General features: G+C 47.7%; 1 protein-coding gene across 2 annotated transcripts in view; it reads left to right on the top strand.

Annotated features, from left to right (window-relative positions):
* The first annotated feature begins 540 nt into the window (after window positions 1–540).
* Window positions 541–20,356, top strand: part of ATP2B2 (ATPase, Ca++ transporting, plasma membrane 2) — a 296,812-nt gene continuing 276,996 nt past the window's right edge. For both annotated transcript variants that reach the window (XM_006758266.2, XM_006758265.2), the window contains exon 1: window positions 541–588. The gene's annotated coding sequence lies outside the window, so the exon portion shown is untranslated. The remainder of the gene's footprint in view (window positions 589–20,356) is intronic.

Here is a 20,356-nt window from a genome sequence, read left to right as displayed (position 1 = left end):
AGGGACCCTGGAGAGGGGGCAGCCGGGCTCCCCATCTAAACTTTGTCTGGAGTCTGCCCCAATCTTCTTTCCCTTGATTTCTCCAAGGGATGGTCCTGGCATTCTCCCTCCCGACTTCTCAGTTAATGTGTCTGGAGCAGGAAAAGGGAAGGGAGGGTGGGAGCCCAGGCAAACCCAAAAGGTGAACATGCTGGGCTTCCAGGTCAAGGGCAGACACCAGAGCAGGGCCTGAACTCCAGGTAGGGGGCAGAGGGAGATGGCAGACAGGTTGGGATAGAGGAGCATTTGTGGGCCTATAGGGGTAGCCCATGTGGATCCAGCCCTGCTGGCACTCGGCCCAGAGGTGCAGCTCTCCCCAAGGGATTCAGAAAGTGAGACTAATACATGAAATCCCTTGGTTTCTAAATACTGGGATCAGTTCAAATATTAAAATTTTAACCAAATATTAAATTTGAAACAGCCAGATCTGGATCCCTGGCCACCAATTTGTGACCTATAAAATACAAGCCACTCTGATGGGCCTTTCTGATCTCTTTGCTTGTAGGTTTCCCACACCTGGAGCCAGACTGAGAGCAGCCCAGGAGACAGGTGAGTGTTTGAGCAAGACCCTTGGTTCTCCAGGGGGGACTCAGGATCCCTACCCACAGCTGTGTGCACACTTCAGCGCCGTTAGTGGCCCCAGGGCTGTTAGTGGTTTGCAAACCACCTGTCTGTACAGTCATCCACCCCCTATCTTCCCACCCCTGCTGCTCTGACCACCTTTCCAATATTGGAGCTCTCAGCAGCCACTCCCAAAAACCTGTGGGCCTGCAGGTATTAGGGAGGAAGAGGGAAGCTCCAAGCTGATTGGAAGCTGCAGTTTGGACATATTTCTGCATGTATGACTTCTCCCCTTTCCAGTCCCCACAGAGCCTGGGTGTTGTCATCTTTACTTCAGCATGATTTTCTGCCAAATAGAGGTGCACTTGGATTAGTAAATGTCTTTTGAGATAAAGAGCAATGTTTCTGTGTGGACTGGCTCTCATATCAATCATTCATCCTTTAGTATCTTTTAACACCATCATGGAAGTTTTGGTGTTTGGGGAGGGGGTACTTGAGAAGGAGGAGTAATGTGCCCAGAGCCTGAGCCCAGCCTGGGAGGCTGAAGAGGCCTATCCCCTGGGAGCTTAATGACTGTGAGTCCATCCATTTACAAATGAACATTTGGGGACACAGCCCCCTCTTGCCTGGGGCACTGCCTGGGAGTTCTGCCAGTGGCCCCGGGGCTCCTACTTCCCCAGCAACATCTAAGAAATTATCCTTCACGGTGTGTGCTTGTGTGGACCTGGCTTCATTCCTAGGTGGAATAAGCTTGCTCCTGTGTTTGATAGAATAGAGCCTTCCCCACCCAGTGCCCCTCCCCATGACCTGTCATAGCACCCAAATTGCCACCATCTGTGTCACTCCTTAGGAGCAGATGAGAATGCTTTAAAAGCTCCCATCAAAATGTCATCTGTAGGTTAGTGGTGGTTATTTCTAAGTTATGAGAATATGAGCAATTTCGGTTTTCTGTTTTCCAAGTTGGTTTTCTGTTTTCCAGGTTTTATGTAATAAGTATGTGTTACTTTATTCCCCAACCCCCACCCCCGAATGCTACCTGGAGTGGTCCAGCAAACCATGGGCACCCATGTCCATTGTAGAAATTGTCTGACCAGAATAGCCCCAGCAGAGAGCAGGGTGTGGGGAACTGGGACATGGAACAGGTAACTTTTGATGGAGAAGTAAAAGGTGACACTAGGGGCCAGAACCAGTTTGGCTCAGTGGATAGAGCGTCGGCCTGCGGACTGAAAGGTCCCAGGTTCGATTCCGGTCAGGGGCATGTACCTTGGTTGCGAGCACATCCCCAGTGGGGGGCGTGTAGGAGGCAGCTGATTGATGTTTCTCTCTCATCGATGTTTCTAACTCTCTATCCCTCTCCCTTGCTCTCTGTAAAAAATCAATAAAATATATATTTTTAAAAAAAGATGACACTAGGGGAGGAATAAATATCTATCAAAAGTGAATGTGGCCTCCTCCTCTGATTTTCCTGTGGTCATGAGCTAAAGAGACAAATTCTTTTCTGAAAATAATGTGGACTTGGTTTGTCCCTTTGTTAAACTGCTTATCACCTCAGAATATAATTGTTTCTCCTCTCCACACTCTGCTCCTCCAAGAGCAGGGCCCTATCTACTCTGCATTTCCAGTGCTCAGCAAGGTGGTAATTGTATGGGAACTTATATTTGCTGAGTCCCTGTCCCATGATAGGCACAGAGCTAAGGATGTGGTAGGAATCTCTTACTTCAGTTCATCCTGAGAACAAGACAGAATACTTCTCCCCATTCTGCAGGTAAGGAGACTGAGGCTCAGAGAAGTGAAGCCATTTGCCCAAGGTCACAACTGGTGAGAGGCTGGATAGGAACCCATGTCCATCTGACCTCAAAGACCTAATTTTTTTTCCCACCACATGCCTGTGAAAGCAACGTCACTTTTTTAAAAGGTTGGAAAATACAGATAACAATTGATTCGCAGTTTACGTCGTTGCCACAGGGTTTTATTCCTCTTTTTATCTATCTATGCTTGCTCTGACATGCTACTACATTCTTCTCTAGGCTGTCATACCACTATGGCTTTTCTCAAACAGTCAGTGCGTCAGTGAGAATCTGTGATCCAGATGAGCAGGTGGAGGATCACCTGGGGGGGTCAGGTGGGCCTTGTTAGCTCATGTGCCTGTGAGGCACACACCAGCCCTGCCTCCTCCCAGCCCTGCACACCCAGTGCCTCATGTTGCCAGTGAGATCAGAAGGTGGAACAGGACATCTGGGCTGGATCTGGGAGCCATCCTGGAGTCGTCCTGTCCCCACAGACCCTGTCCTAGGGTAGTGTGGTGTAATGGTTAAACTCTTAGTGGTAGAGCCAGGCAAAACTGAATTTCAGTCCTGACTGCTTCATTCCCAAACTGTATGGAGCCATGGACAAGTGAGTGACAGTACTTCTCTGTGCCTCAGTGTCCCAGTCTGTAAAATGCATACCCACTCCATCGAGTGTTGTGATTATAGCCAGACTACCTCCTTCCCTTTCCTTTCTAAGTAACCAGGCTCTAAGCTGAAGGGCAACTTTATCATAGCCAGGGATGGATATCACTTTCTGGCATTGACTATAGTCATATAATGTAGGTTTTCTTTGTTCTTCCTTTTGTATTTTTTTTTAAAGATGTCTAAAATTACTACATAGATTCTAGGGAGCTTTTAATATATGTGATTAGAAGGTGTTACACCTCCAACATGGCATAACTTTATAGAACATTTTAGGAATTTAAAAAAATTTTCTCTTTCAAAATGTGAGTACTCAGTAATTCCACTTTTAGTGACTATGCCCTGAGGAAATAGCCCAAGACACATACTAAGATTTACCTACAGAGATGTTTATGGAAGCATCGTTTTTATCAGTGAAAAACAGGGAACACCCTGATTGCAATAGCAGGGATTGGGGATGACCTCATGGCACATGTAGATAGTGGAAGGTTCTAGGCAGCCATTGTATACGATGGTTGAGATGAATTTTTAATAACGTAGGGGGAAATATTCAGATTCCAGTGCTAAGTGAAAAGGCAAATTGCCAAAACTAATCCTAACTGCATTTTTTTAAATAGATAGAAAGGAACATAAGTAAGCAAAGTAGAAAAAGGAGAGAGAGAATGAGAGGGTGGGGAAGTGTGGGAGGGTAACAGGTAAGTTATTTTCTTCTTTGTGCTTTTCTGCATTTTCTGTATCCCACAGTGGGATGTTCACTGTGTATATTATTATCACAAAGAGTAGTTATAGTTAAGAAAAATTCTCTGCCCCCACCATATGCGTGTATGTGTGCCAGTGAGCAACATATAGTGGCATTTTCCACTCAAAAGAGTTCTTTTTCTCAAAACATTTTTATCCAAAGCCAATGCCAATGTCATATGGTCTTCCATCCCTAGAACTGCCTTTGGGGTCTGTATTGGTTTGCTAAGGCTGCCATAACAAAATACCACAGACTACGTGGCTTAGGCGATAGGAATTTATTTCCTCACAGTTCTGGAAGCTAGAAGACCAAGCTCAAGATGTTGGCAAGTGTGGTTTCTTCTGAGGCCCTTCTCCTTGGCTTGTAGATAACCACTTTCTCCCAGTGTCCTCACATGTTCTTCCCTGGTCTGCGTTGTCTATGCCCTAATCTTTCCTTCTTATAGGGCCATCAGTCATATTGGATTAGGGCCACCCTAATGACCTCATTTTACCTTAATCACCTCTTTAGAGACTGTCTCCAAATACAGTCACATTCTGGGTTGCTGGAGTTAGGGCTTCAACAAATGAATTTTGGGGTCACAACTCAGCTCATAATAGGGGCAGCCTGCCTACTTCTGGTGACTGTGGCTATCTATTTTGCAGAGTACTGAGCTTGAAGCTTGAGTAGGAGCAGGGGAATGTAGATGAAGAAGACATTGTCCCTGTCTAGAGGTCCCCAGGGAAGTATAATGCAGACTCCTAATGCAAGGAGTATACCCCCCTCTCTCCAGCAGGACCCAGAGCAAAAGTATAACCCTTCCTAGCTGAACCCATCCATCACTAATTGGCTGCTGAAGGTTAGAGCAAAAGAGTTCAGTCCACAAAAATTAATTTTACTAAGAAACTCTCATGCACTTCTACTATGCTAAGAAGTAGTGAGGTAGCTATAAATAATTAAATCGTTCAAATGGACTTCAAAAATAATTTTTCTTAGCATCAACTCAAAAACTACTTTGATTTATAAAATCAGTGGTGGAGAGAAGGAATAGGATGAGCAAATCAGGTATGGAAAGTGTGGTTGTTGAGTTAGTGGAAGCAATGCTGATTATGTCAGTGGGTAATGAGAGAAAAAGTTACTGAGAGTGATAGGGAGAAGCTGATGCAGGCATCCAGTGGCAAGCAGGCACCTTAGATTTAAGGTGAAAGGTAATAGGGAGCCATAGCATGTTCTTGAGCAAAGGTGGAACAGAATGAGAACAGAGCTAAGAGAAAAATCTAGTGAGGAGGCTTTGCAGAAGTGCTGGGATGAGGTACTAGATATATAAATGGCACTCCAGAGGAAGATTTGGGAAGATGCTATTAGTGCTATTTCATTTTTCTGGGCCTTTGTCCATGCCTTTTCCTCTAATTCACCCCCAACCTGGTAAACTCCTAAGCACCCTTTAAGGCCCCATTCATGGAGCCTCTCTGCCCTGAAGCTTTTCTTGACCTTCTAGGAAGTCACTCCTTCTCTTGGGCTTCCCCCACATTAGAGCACTGGCATACCATATTATGGGGATTTGACTACACATCCTCCTGTTTGCTCTGGACCTCACTCAGCTGAGAAGAGGCCACTAGCCTAAGGCCGTGTCAGGGCCCAGGCTGGGTCCCAGGACTGAGCCCAGGATCTTGGAGTTGTGGAGGGGATGGATGATTGAGAAAACCTGGCCCCACAATGCATGGCAGCTTGGTTTCAGCATTTCCCTCTGATTCAGCAAAATCTCTTTTCTCAGCACCTTTCCTGGAAAACTGACAATTGATCGTTATTCCTAGAGATTTGCTTGGTACTCACTTTTTATTTCTTGCTCAAATGTCCTGGGACTTCCTGCCCTGGTAGAGGTTCACACAGGAGTAACCTAAAAAACATGTGATGGGTCTGCTCCATCCACCTCTCAGACAACTCTGGCAGTGACTCTGGGACACAGCTCAGGAGGTATTAGCATTCTCCCATTCTGCAGATAACAAAACTGAGGCTCACAGAGAGGAGGCACTTGTCCAAAGTCACACAACTCAGAAATGGGAGAAACAAGACTAAACCCAAGTAAGGAGTTTCCATGTCCAGTGCATTTTTCTCAATCGTGTTTTTCGTCTTTAATTTCTTAGTAACTTTTGAAGTAAATGGTCTGCCACATTTTGCTTTCAGAGCATGTTTGTTACCTGCTACCAAAGTATGTTTTTTATAAGGGTTTAAACTGTATATCCCTATTGTGATTCCTTCCACATCTATGTAAATAAGCCTATATCAACCAGCTGCAAAGCAAGAGATTCCACGAGATATTATATCATTTGTATGAAACCTTTCCCTGCACCTGGCCAGTTTTCTTGGCAGCATATATTTATTCATTTGACAAATATTTATTAAGCCGAGTACTGGGAATACAGCAGCAAACCAAGCGGCTGTGGTCCCTGTCCTCAGAGAGCTGCAATTTTACTAAGGGAGATGGATGATAAGCAATTACAGTCACGTATAATACGTCAGAAAGGCTCTCTGGGAGAATAAAGCCAGCGAGAGGAGAGAGAGGAGGGGAGGGGCTGGAGGGTGGGCAGGGAAGACCTCTCTGAGGAGGTGGCCTTTAGGGCTAGAATGAAAGGAATGAGAACCTAGAACATTCCAGGGAAAGGGAAAAGCATAGCAGGTAAAGGCTTGGGCTGTCTGGGGAATATGGAGGAGCCAGGATGGCAAGAAATAGAGCAGGGAGCAAGTGGTAGGAAGTGAGGTCAGAGAGGGAGGTGAGTTGTCAGACAGATAGTGAGGACTTTGCTTAATTTCAGGTGGGATGGGGGCATGTGAGAACTCAGGCAGGGGAGTGACTTGGGCTGGCTTGCCTTAACGGAAGCCCCCTGGTTACCTGCTGCAGTCCTATCTCATAGCTTTCTGGAGTTTCCCTACCTAGTTCTCGGTATCTTCCACGAGCCCCTGGGAGGGGCAGTTAGGAGAGAGGAAAGCACATCTCTTGAGCAGTGGCCATGTGCAAGTGCCCTGCCTGGAGCTTTGTGGGCACTACTTCACTTGAGACTTGCACCACTTCTGAAAGGGGTGGGCATCGCTCTCTCCATTTCACATGCAGACAGACTGAGGCTCAGAGAGGCCAGGTAACTTACCCTGGATGACCCAGTCAATAAGCACCCAGAGCAGGATGGGAAGCAGTGTCTGTGGGACCGCAGGCCTGAGTCTGGAGTCTGCCTCCTGCTGCCCGGTGTGCACGCCCTCAGGTGGGTCTGTGAAGCTGGCGTGACATTGATCCTGAGCTAGTCTCTCAGCTGCTCCTTTCTCCTCCATCGTCTTTGCAACCCTAGGGGCCTGCTCTCCTGAAATGCAGTTCATGTTGGACTCCACTTTGGGAATCCCTTGGGCAAATCTTGGGAAAGCCCAAGGTCCTGGAAATGCCCCTAAATGAGGCCACTCAAAAACTAAGCAAAGAAAATGAGCAGCTTTGAGAGTCCAGAGGACAGAACTGATTGGTCAGGGCTAGAAGGAAGGCTTAGGCCAGAGCCTAGAATAGTGGAAGTGGAATCTTTTCCTAAGGATGGATGCATAGATAAATATATGAGAGAGACATAAAAAGGAAAAAGGGGGGACAGGGAGAAACAAAAGAACCAGGAATGGTCAGAGAGGGTAGGCTGAGTCACAGCTTTTTCCAGACCTGTAATGAGTCCATTGGGAATGTGAGATGACATCAGAAGCAGCACAGTGTGGGGGGTTGAGAGGGAGGGAGCTCTATGGGGTCATTCACTGTCTGGCCATGAACTCACCCATGAACAGACCAAAGGCACTGTCGTGTCCCAGTGATAGTCACCTCTCAGCCCTGAAACATCAAAAGATGCTGAAATTGCAAGTGAGTTCTGCTGTTCGTTATGTTGTGAATTTTATACCGATTCCCATTAAAACAAAACCAAAAACCTGGTAGGCAAAGGAGTTAACTCTCATAGGGTTCACCTTCAGCTACCTGGAACTCCCTCTGCAGCCCCTCCCCTTGCATAACGGTCAGAGGGCCTTCCTCCACGCTGTCCAGTGACGTTTTTGTGTTGGCAAATGGTTTACGTCTGCCCTCACCAATGACCTTTAGTTATATGTTCTTTAATTTAGTTTAGTTCTTTAATTTTCTACCTCATTTTATGCACACACTTGCGAAGATCCCAGTTTCAGTCAGCCAGGCGTGCCAAGGAGGCTCGTAGTAGCAGGACTGATCAATGCCGGGAGGCTGCTTGCAGCTGCCAGAGCCGCAGTCCTGGGTGGGGGTTGGCTGCGGGCTCTGCAGCAGTGGCTCTGTCCGCCTCTGATGCTGGCAGCCAGAGCTCCGGACAGCTGCTCGCCCTGCAGAAGAGCCCAGGCCACCGGAGAGGTTTGCTCCTCTGTTAGCGCTGGCTCAGGACACACTTAGAAAGGTAAGTGAGGGGCTGCAGGTGCTGTGGACAACGGAGACTGGGAAGGAGCCATGGGCTCTGGGACTTCTAGAAAAACAAAGCTGATAAAGCTGTTGCTGCTGAAGTTGAAAGAGGAAATAGCTCAAGAGCTATTCCTGGTGATTCTATGAAGTAGCTGCAGGACTTGGCTCTGTCTACACTTGAGGTGGCCCAGAATTCTGGGGAAGGAAGGTTGTTATTGGCTTGCACCCAAAGCAAGGCGGTTATAGGACTTCCCCGAAGGACCTGTGCTCCTTCCCTCATTCTTTGCCAGGACCATATCCATGCCAGGCTCCCGGCTGGGTACCAGGGGGTTCGAGGAGCACTAGAATGAGGCCTCTACCTAGAAATACTCCTAGTCTTGCCAGGAGGATGGTTGTTCAGATAACTATAGTGTCAAGTGATATGTGATATGAAGGAAAGGGTCTGTCTAAGTTAGGAAGAGGTTAACTGGGGTGCTAGAGGGTATTTTTCAGATAAGGGACCATTTGGGTTGTGTCTTGAAGGTATGAGTAGGAGTTCCTCAAAAGGCAGCCAAGAGGTTATGGACATACAAAAATATAATAATGTGTGGTAATGGGCTCATCAGGCCTGAGCAGAGGCTACAGAAAACAGAAGAGTACGATAGGGCCATATCATGAAAGGCCTCAAATGCCAGGTAAAGGAGTTTCGACTCAGTCCTCCAGGTAGGTAAGAGGCACTGAAGACTTTAAAACAGTGGTGTGATGTGGTCATTTTTGCATCTTAGAAAACTCAGTGTGCCATAGCATGGACAGGGTGAGGAGAAATACCGGAAGATCCTAAAGAGAAAAACATGACCTCAAAGTCATGGAAGCCAAGGCTTTAGACTGAGACCATGCAGTCAGTGGGAACAGGGGGCAGTACTGTTCTTTTCTAAGGTTGAGTGGCAAGGCTGGTGAAGGATCAACTGTGAGGGAAAAGGAGGGCAGGGCACTGGGTGGGCAATAGGGCCTCTTGATGAGAGGGGAGATGAGGGAGAGAGGAGGTAATGAACTCTGTGGGAATATCTCTGGAGGTTCCTAGTCAAAGCTGGATTCCTATTACTCCACATGTGGACACGGAACTTGTGATATCAGACATCAGTCAGATAGCAAGGTCTTACCCTGCACCTACTATGTGCTTATCCTCATATTGGGAATCAAAATTGAGTACAAATATGAAAAAGAGGTGTCACATCCCCACTGTGGGCATATTTTCCAAATATTGAAAGGGAATGCAACTGTGCAGAGCCTAATCTTGAAGTTGGGCATTTAGAATGACCTCATGTCTTGGCCAAATGCCAGGAGACCCTGGACAGGATGGCGGAGGGGCAGGGGAGGGGTGAATAGAGACTAGTTAATTGAGCATTGCCTCTGCCCACCATTGACCCTTCTCCTAGGAGGCCAGAAATTCTGCTTGGCCTTGGAAAAGACCTTAAGGTTAGTAGAAAGCCCCAGTGCTGGCAGTGTGGGGAAATCTCCCAGGTCAAAGTCACCAGAACAGACAATTCCATTGAACTGTGCTGAGCATTCCCCTGTGTGGGCATATTCAATCCCCACACAAGAAGATCAGAGAGGCAAATCATCTAGCTAGTGTCACACAGCCAGTACATAGAACTGGGATCCTGCCCAAGCCTGGCCAACTTGGGTGTAGGGTTTCTCCTCTCCCTATACTGACCACCACACTAGTGGTGCACTTCAGTCTCTGGGTGAATTGAGACAGTACATTTAAAAACAGCTGGAAATTCATCCCAGAATTATCAAAATAGAGGGGTGTGTGTGTGTGTGTGTGTGTGTGTGTGTATAGAATCCTTCATCATACTTACATTTATTGAGCACCTACTATGTGCCAGGCCTTGAGGATATAGCAGTGACTGAGACCGACATTGTCCAGGGCCTCAGGGAGTCATGGGTGGGCATATGGGGAAGGCCTTTTACATAAGCAGATATGTACAAACACAAGCACACACATAGGCATGCCTTGGTGTTCTAAACCAATGTTAGGAGGATAGACACATTCACCTCACCCAGACACACACAAATACATGCTCCCATGCTCACACTCACAATATCCACAGCTTCGTGTACACCTCTTCACCCACAGGAGTTAACTAAGGAGAGGAATCTAGAACTATAGCCTGATACGGTAGCAGGAGGATTTGAAGTGCCGCCTGCCCTACTTCTCCACAAAGGCCATCACAGGATCTCAGTGCAGGCTCCTACATCCACCCACCTCCTCCCACCAGTCACAGCTGAGCTCCTGGAGCTAGATGGTGCAGACTGCAGCTTTGCCCAGGGACTTTGCTGAGAGTCGTCATCACCATCTGTTAAACATGGGCATAGGCACTTGGTGTGCATTGTCTCCTATCACCTTTACTCCAGCCCTGGAGGTTGTTACCTCCGTTTTATAGGTGAGGAAACCAAGGCTTTCAATACTGGGGAAGCCAGACAAAATATACCTGGGGACTTCAGTCTGCAGCCTCTCTTGGGATCTCTTGTCTAGGGTCTCATTCAGCTCGAGTGACAGCCTGGACTTGAACCCTGAACTCCTCCACTGGACACAGCAACCCTGTCTGTGCTAAGGCTGCTCAGGGTGACCTGGATGCCAGGGGCCACCTTGGACAGTGCAGTCCTAAAGTCTTTCCTGTCACTTTCTGAAAAGCTGAGACTTCCCGGAACATGGGCACTTCTTTTCCTGACACTCCAGGCCTGGTTCCTGGAGCCACTGTCCAGTTTCCTTCCAGCATGGCCCCTTTGGGCAATGACTTATCGGGTGGAAAGAAAAGACTTTGAGCCAAACAGAGAGGTAGAAGGCTACTGCTCAGGGTGGTGATCAGGCCAGCTTTGCACTCCCCACCCTACTCCAGCCTGTCTCTCCATCATACACTGGGGATAATAATTGTATTCCACATTGGGTTCTTTTGGGTGTTAAATAAGTTTGCACATGTGAAATACTTAGCCCAGAGCTTGCACACAGGCCAGCACTGTTGTTTTGTTGCTATTAGCATCTGTCCATCCACCCACTAGTGATTTCCTGCGGGCCTGTCTGGTGGAGGAATCAGTGTGTTATGCTGTAGAGAGATGGGGGAAGCTCACTTTCTAATGGGGAGATGGAAGTATGAATAAACAAGGGTGCTTTGATGTTGCGGGGAGTAGGGGGGTTTCCTCATCAGACAGGGTGAGAAAAGAGATTCCAGGAAGAGGAACCAGCAGAGGCAAAAGGTCAGGGCAAGAACAGTCAGATGCACTGGAGAAACTAGACATGGAACAGGAGGAGCAGGTTCTAATATCCACAGGACCCAGACACATGAGCTAACTGAGAGAAGCAGTCTGGGTGTAAGGCAATATGGAGGGGTGGGGACTGTGGCCAACTGGAAAGTGCTTGCTGGCTCTGGGGAAAATAGGACTCAGCTCTAGGCAATTGTTGTTATGAAGGAAAGCTGGCCCAGTATTGCCAGGTATTCCAGGTTTTTAAGAGATGCCAGGAACCTAAGTTTTTATGTGAAATCTCATAACTTTCAAACATGGGGCCAACACTAGGGAAGCCAAACAAATTATACCTGGTGACTGTAATCTGCAGCCTCAACTGTAGACCCTAGCAGTGGGGTGGATGGTGAGTGGTGGCACCAGAGGAAATGTAGCTGTTGTTCCAGACTCTACGTTGTGCCAGCAGGCTGGGTCTGCCACATAGGTGATGCCTAATCCACACTTGCTCTACAGATGAGTCAGGGAATTTGGACTTTATCTGGAAGGTCAGGGGATATTCTGAGGTTGGGTGCAGAGGAGTGAAGTGATGGGAAGTTTGTCTTATAGCTATCACTCCACGTGCCACAGGAAAGCTGGCTTGGAGTGGGGAAGATGACAGGCAGAGAGACGGGTCAAGATGCATAACAGGAGACCAGGCAGAAGGTCATACTTCCCAGGACCAAGACTATTGGGTGAGAGGAGAGGAGTCCAGTCTATGCAGAGATGAACATGGAGAGGGCAGGAGAGGGGAGGCCAGGGTGTCCCACCAACTCCCTGACCCACCTGGTGACCAGTGGTGCTTCTCACTAAGATAAGGAATTGGGGATGAGAAGTGTGCAGGGGCAGTAAGAGGAGGGAGGATAAGCCTGGTTTGGGCCAAGTTAAGTTTAGATGCCCATGGGACACCCAAGGAAAGATGTGTCACTGCCAAACATGCAGGTCTCAAGAGAGGGAAGGCTGAGGACTCAAAGTTACATCCCCATCTGGCTCTCACTGGCTCTCCAGGGACCCCTAAGATCATTGTGCTCTGTAGTCTGAGTTGAGTAGTTTATTTCTTGGGTTTTGGTTTGTTTTGTTCCTAGAAAGGCTGAAGAGGGAGAAGGTGGGTTAATCCTTAGTGCCAGAAGAGATATCTGTGAACACATTAACTCTATAGACTCTCCCCACACACACCCCATGAAGTCTTCCAGGTTTTTAAGAGATGCTAGAAACCTAGCATCTCTGGTTGTGGGGCAGGAACACATGGGTTACCCAGGCCCCATGGTTACTACATAGTAATACCTTATTCCCAGAAGCCAGTCTCTGAGCCCAGTGTTCTGAACTCTTGCAATGGGATTTTACCTGCCCTTGAGAGAAGAAAAGGATTTGCTAAGCAGATTGATGGGTTAACAAGCCCACTTAGGAAAGCAGGCTTTTAGCAGCAGCATTTGCATTTCAACAATGAGTGTACAAATTATAAATGACTTCTTGCCTATTTTTAAAGCAGTTTTAAGACTTCTCATCTGCTGTCAAGAGTGTCACTGAGTATACCAAGGATATTCCCAACACCGCTGTGCTCCTTTTGGAGGGAGGGAGGGAGGGAGGGAGGGAGGGAAGTGATTATCCTATTAGAGCATTGATTTCTACTGGTGTACCACAAGAATTTTGCAATACCTGACTATTTAGTCAGGGGCACTGACCTCTTTTCCCTTAGATAAAGGAGGGGAGGAGGGGAAACGTCCAGCCCTGGGCCATATAAGGCTCTGAAAATCATTTGATCTGGTCCTGCCAAGGCATTAGGGATGAATTAATTAAATGTCTGACCAAATATAGCAGGATAATTTTTAGGTTGATAATTTTGTATGGCCCAAGAATGAAGTTATAAATATCCAAATGGCCCTTGGCAGAAAAAAGGTTCCCCACCTCTACTTTGATTGTCAAATATCAAAATGACAACAGCCAACACAGCAATAGCTGTCTGGTATGAATGGATCAAAATTACACCTGTTTTGTGGGTTTCTTTGTCAGATTGGCATAAATTATATTTTTGGTGTGCCATAGAATTTTAGTAATTAGTTTATGTGTGCCGTGAGATGAAAAAGGTTGGAAATCACTGTATTTAAGAACTAACATTTAGTGAGCATCTGCGAAATACACCAGGCACTGTGCTAGGCATTTTAGTGTCATTTAAGGCTCACAGTGGTCCCAAGAGAGGTGGCTGTTTTGTCAGTTTTTACAGAGGAAAGGAGGCGAGGCCCAGAGACAGTGCTGCCAATGCAGATATGCTCAGCTTGCAAGGACCAGGCCGCCCCGGTCTGAGTTCTTTCTAAATACACCTCATAGTGGTTTCTCGCTAATTCAAGTTCCTGTCTAGGAATGGTCTGAAATTATAGCTTCTCAGGATTTGGAGAGCTGGGGCAGGGGGCTGAGGGGAAGGAAAAGGTGGGAGAGGAAGCTAAGTCAAGAAAAGGACTTGTCCATCCACCCATTAGTTCAGAGAGAAGAAACAGGAAACAGCGTAAAAATGGAGAAGGAGGGAGTCTCTGAAGGAAAGTATCAAATATGACCTGGTTCAAATCCCAGCTTTGCCACAAGCACCCCTCGGACAAGTCCTTACTTTCTCTGGGTCTCAGTTTCTGGATCTTGCAAAGAATAGAGTTTGTCCTCCCTATCAGCTTTCCCCACCTACAGTCATCTGTGTTGTGCTTCACAATGTTCACCATATCTGAAAACCACCTGCACTATTATCCACTTATTCTTACTTTCATCCATTCATCGTTTTACTTACGCTATTTTAAAGATAAACTATTATGCAACTCAACTGGAATAGAAATCACTTGTCAGTCATAGAAGCTGCCCATCAAAATAAATACCAAAAAATATATGTTACGATGTTAAATTCTACCCAGCTGTTGTGGCCTGACGTCTGCTCCCCGCTCCCACCACTCCCATCTCTGTCTCTGTTAGAAGGGTAGGGGTTCAGCAAGTGCCAGCAGGTGGATGTTAAAGACACACTGGCTTTAAGCTGAGTCACTTTTCCTGGAAAGAACCAGCATGAAGAAAGGGAGCTGGAACTCCCTTTCCACATCGTGGGGCAGCGGCGTTTAGCGCCTCCTTAAATTCCCTCCTCAGCAGTCTCCAGGGTCTCCAGATCTGAGGTCATGCTCTGCAGAAAGCCAGGCCAGATGTGGTTCTAACCCTGCTGGCACTGACAGAGCCTGGGGAAATCTGGGCTTGAGAAGCCCACAGAGGGGCACAAAAGAGGACAGGAAGTAGGCAGGATTCCAGGACAGCCCCCCTTTCTGTGACGAGGAGGTGAGTGTGCTTTCATGCTTCCCCGCTTTGGGTGAGGCTGGGGAGGGCAGAGCCGCTCCAAGGGGCTTCAATCAGCAGTCTCTCTGCTGTCTTGGATTGCTGCTCGAGCCTCAGTTTCTTCCTCTGCCAGGCGGGAAGGACATCTTGAAGCCCCTCAAGCTTGCCCTGGGTCACCTTCAGGGTGGGGCAGCCTGTGATCCCTATAATCCCATATTAATGAATTTATGTGCCCAGGATCAGGCTTAGTGGGGAGAAATGGAAAAAACTAAGCAAGCTCCTCTCCCTCCCTGGGAAGCTAGGGCGAACCGGCAATGCTCATAATGGAGTCAGAGTGGCGCTAAATCCCTCATCAACCCTGAGCCCCAGTCAGACTCCTTTGGGCTCCGACCAAGTTCTGGGGTTGTGGGTCCCCTCTGTGGCCTTCTCTGCTGTCATGTGAGCGTGTACCATACGTGCGTACATGCATGAGAGGATTTTCCCCCTCCTGGCCTCTGATGGGGCCTTCCCTACTGGCTTCACTCAGCTATTGGCCTTAATGAGGAGGGAGGACAGGGAATGGGAGGGAGAGACTTACTCTGAGCCACCAAGAGCAGAAAGAGAATGTTAGATTAAAAGAATCTTAGAGACTTCATAGTGTATTGTTACTCCACAACCAGGGTTCAAATTATGAGCTCCATTTCACAAATGAGGAAACCAAGGCCCAGAGAGGGGAAGGTCTAACAGCCCGTCTGGGGCAGCGCCAAGCCAGACCCGGGCTTCCTGACTCTGGCCCAGGCCTCTCGACCTGCATTATTCCTCCTCTCAGGGGAGCTGATGTGGGTGGCTTCCGTCAGAAATGCCTGCCAAGTGGGTGTCCATTATATGGGCCTTATTATGCTCAGGGTTTGATCCAATTAGACTCTTGCCTGTACTAATGCTAAAGGTTTCAGGAGCGTCTTTGCTCACACTCACCTCCAGTTGTGGCTTCTATGGACACCTTCCCCTAGAGGTTGTAGCCACTTTCCCTGTCCTTTGCCAAGCTTGACATATAAAATCTCACCAGGGCAGGCAGGCAAGGCTGCCTCAGGCTCCCAGCACACATAAGAGGACTGCTCCCCGCTTCCAAGATGTCCTCTCTTGTGCACCAGGACCTCTTCTTTCAGAGCATCTGGCTTGTGCAGGCTCAGAGTATATCCAGGTCTTGGAATCTGGGGTCTTGTCTGACTACAGGATGGACTCCTTAACTGCTGGATAATGAGTCACAACTACAGACCCAACCTCTCTCTGGGGGACTTCTCAGTTTTGCCCTGCCCCTCACACTTCATCTCGTCTCTGTCTGACCTCCATCTGTTTTCCATGGTCACCCTGCTCCTTCCAGCTCATCTTCCCAGATCCTCCCCAACTTTGCAGGGAGGGAAGAAGTTGGCTTTCTGGTGAGTAAGGTAACTGTTGTTCCCCAGGCTCCCCTAGGACAGGTGCATGCAAGCCTGCAGAGCCCCCTGTCCACGTCTGAGCCACAGTTGGCACGGGTTGGGCCAAGAGCAGAGAGAGGGCTGTCGATCCTGCTGATGGAGAAGTAAAGCACCAACCTGTCTGGAGTTTGAAACTAGAAGCTTGTGAGTAAAGCCATAGCCGACGCCACTAATGCCACCGAGCCAGTTCCCACCATGAAAGGGCCTTTTGTTTTACTCCCTGGTTCCTGGGTGAGCAGTGATTCCATTTTAATTAAATACTCAGCAGCTGAGGTTGAGCAAGCTGCCAGAGCCCTCTGCCCCCAGGCACAGGGGGAATGACAAAGGAGAGGTGAGGGGACCCCAGGACCCCACCATAGCTGGAATTGTGAGCAGGAGCAGAGGAGAGCCCTGGGCAGGTAGTTCTATGCTGGTCAGCATCTGGTTAATGTTCAGTACAGAGGAATTCACCCTGTAGGATGCCAACCTTCCTTGGGTGTCTGGTTAACGGTACCTTCAGGGACACACTTGGGAAAGTAAACCCAAGGACAGGAGGAAGATATTTTTTTATTTTGCACAGGCTCAGGAGGGACTCAGGGAGGGGCTGATGGAGGGTTGTGCTGGGGTGGCAGCCTTTCTACCCCCTGCTGGCCCCAGCCCCTCTGCTCTCTGATACCATCTTCTCTGCCTGCCACATGCTGGCCCCTTGCTCAGAAACAGTCCACTATTCAGCAAGACAGCACAGACAAAACTCTGAATCAAGAGACCTGAGGGAAAACTCAGCCCAGTTACCTTCTGATCTTACCTCTACCTTGATCCATGTCATTGAGGTTCAAATGTCTCCTCCCCTGAGAAGCCCTCCAAAATCTGGCTTAGCTCCTACCACCCCACACTCTGTGTTCCCCATCATGCTGAAATCATCTTGTTTGTGTATTTGGATTCTTGTGTGCTGGCAGGCTCTCCTCTATAGAATGTAAGCTCTGTGAGGGCAGGGGCTTGGTCTACTTTAGTCACTCAGTGTCTGGCACAGATCAGGTGCTCAGTAATGGTTGAATAAATGAATACACTTAGGGAAAGTGTATTCTGCCTGATGGCAAAGACTTCATCTAAAAATGTGACATAGGGTAAAAGTCCATTGTGAACACCCTGAATCTGGGGCTAATCAGCAGAGTTTCACTGAACCCCTGTCTGGCTCTGTACCAGTGTCTGTGCTGGGCAGGGTTGGGGTACAGAGATGAAACCAGCACCATGCCTACCCTCAAGGGGCTGTAAGTCAAGGGGAAGACAGACACAGAATCACAGTTCGGTGGGATACAGCTGTAATGGAGGGGAGACTCTTGGAGGATCCAACAATCAAGGAGGATGAGCAAGAGCCCACCTGGCAGAGAAGAGCCCACAGTTAGAGGTGGAGTGTCTGAGAGGGTGGGGTCAGTTCTGAGAACCAAAGGTGAGACATGGCAAAGCCTGGAATTAGAGGGTAAGTGAAGATCTGTCTCTTAAGGGGCTTCAAATGCCACACCCGGGCTCTGACTGCAGTGGGAAGCCACTGAAAGTTACTCAGCAAAGTCAGTGTCCCAGCAGAGCTGTGTTTTAGGGAGATGCCTCCAGCAGGAGCTGGAAGTGTGGACTGAGGCCCCAGAGGATGCAGGGCCTGCCTTTGCTCCCTCTGGGGAAAGGGAATACGATCCCGGACACTGGGGCCACTCTCTGAGGACAATTGTAAGTGCAGGCCTCTGCAGAGGGTCTGGTAGTAATGCAGGGGGAGGGGGATCACTTACCTGTTATAAGATATGCTTCCCTCTGAAAGGGATAAATGTCTTCCTAGATCAGAGGCCAAGAGGGCAGGTCCACGTCAGTGTTCCCTGGTATGATCTCTAGGCCTGAGGCTGCAGGTCATCACCCTGCTTAGTTTGTTCCAGGACTGAGAAACCACCTCAGAAATGTTATCCTCTTGCTTAAATGCATGTTGTGCAGTCAACCAACAAACACTTATTTAGGGCAGACCAGGTTTTTGTTTGTTCATTTGCTTGCGTACTTTTTGCTTTATTCTATTGAACCACAGATTCTCCTAGGATGGGGAGTGAGGGGACCTGCATGGGCAAAGGCTCAGAGGTCAGAGTGAGTTTGGAGTAAGTTGAAGAGGAGGTTAAGGATATTTTCTTTTAAATCTCTGTAGGCTTGGGGTGGAGTTCTCTTTCTCTCAGTGAACAGTTGGGAGATGTAGAAACACATTTCTTTGTGTCCACCCCACATTTTTGTCATTTAAGAACAAAGTTTGTGTCATTAGGCTACATGCCTGATGACATGTAGACCAAGGCCCTATCCTCATTGTGTTGGCCTTCTACAGGGGAGAGATAGTCAGCACACAGGAATTCAAATAATTAAGATAGGCTATCTCTTCATCTTGATAACAATCCATGAAGTAAGAACTGTAATTACCTCCATTTCACAGTTGAGTAAGCTGAGATGCAGAGAAGGTAAGTCGCTTGCTCAAGGTCACACAGTTTGGAAGCAGAGTAACTGGGCTTTGAACCCAGATCCTCTGTGTTCACAAACCCTGTTTTTATCCACTACAGCAGTGCTTTGTCCTTTACATATCTCTGAAGCTAGGTCAGTTAACCCCAAATTATGCTCAATTCATCTCTCTCTCTCTCTCTCTCTTTTTTTTTTTTTTGAGGCCTTTCTAAAATACACATTTCAGAAGACCTTCCCATGAATTCTGGGGAGGCCTGTGCATTCTGAGGAGTCTACTTTGCTGGTGGGTTTCTCACTTATTTTTCCCTGATAATCTGCTTTTCCAAGTAGCCCTCCCTGGAGTCTAATCCTTCCCCTCCTAATTCACCTTCACTGTCTGTAAGTCCTTTTCCTACTTGATCCTTGCCACGTCCTTTTGAGAGTTGATGGCTTGAAGGCCATTTGACAGAGGAAGTGACCAGGGCACAAAGATGTGAGGACAGTGACAATAATAAAGTTGCAGCAGCTAAAATGTATGCAGGGCTTTCTTATAGGTAGTAGATACTGTTATTGTTGTTGTTCCCATTTAGCAGATGGTGAAACTGAGGCACCGATCTTTAGAGCAACTCATCCCAGTTCACAGCTAGTAAGAGGTGGAACTGAGGTTCAAACACAGGAAGTCTGGCTCCGGAATCCACACTCTGAACCATTTCACTCAGCTACCGAACATCTGGCTCATGGGGAGAGGGGCGGAAGCACGTAGCAAATATTTGGGCATGACTTGATTGGCATACTGCTCCCTACTTCAGCTGCATTGGTGGCTGCCTCTTTCCTTCCATCTCAACCTAGGGTTTCGGACTGCCTTGGCCACAACAGAATCCTTCAGGTTTCATGCAGCAGGGGTTGGTTTTAAGTGCTGTTAGTCTTGAGAGGGTGTGTGTGTGTGTGTGTGTGTGTGTGTGTGTGTGTGTCAGTCTGTCCTTGGTGTGCCACATGCAGGTTTGCTGAGATTCCTTGTAGAGTGTGCCTGGGGAAACCTAGCACATCAGCGTGCTCTCTGACTCCCTGCAGCCTCCTTCATTTGAGGAGGAAGTCTTTCTTGACTGTGTGTTTCTCCCATCCCTGGATGGCAGCTGACTGTAGAGTTTTCATCTTAGAGACAGAGAGAAGTGGCCTTTCAAAGTAATTTGAGCCTTTAGGAAACTCTGGGTTGTTTTTTTTAAACTAAGCTATGTAGGAATGACAGCGAAGGAATTCACAATCCTGCCTGAGACTGTTTTTTCCTCTTTGAAGGAATATGGGGTTTTTTTTTAGCTACTGGAGTGACTCTTAAGTATTCTAAATTGACAGCCTCTCACTCTACAACTGTGATATGGGTCATGCTAATTAAAAAAAATGTTTTTAAGAACTTGTTTCAAAGCCTTGGCATCTCTCTCGAGGTAATGAGAGACACCTTGGAGACCTGCAAAATAGAAATGTGCATGATATAAATGATAAACTTTATTTACTCAGCAGACATTTCTTGGGTGTCTACACTGTGCATGATGTGAGACTTACAGTGATGTTCAGACCTACATAGTCCCTGCCTTAGTGGAACTTGGGTGCCATACAGGGAGAAGACAATGCACCAGTAAATCAGGTAGATCATTTCAGATAGTTGTGAGTGCCCGGGAGCATATGGCACAAGGTGATGAGATAGAATGATGAGAGGCTACTTAGC

Source organism: Myotis davidii, unplaced genomic scaffold (assembly GCF_000327345.1).
Source record: "Myotis davidii unplaced genomic scaffold, ASM32734v1 scaffold73, whole genome shotgun sequence".
Classification (NCBI taxonomy): domain Eukaryota; kingdom Metazoa; phylum Chordata; class Mammalia; order Chiroptera; family Vespertilionidae; genus Myotis; species Myotis davidii.
The sequence above is the reverse complement of the archived record's forward strand: the minus strand, read 5'-3'. Positions and strand labels throughout refer to the sequence as shown.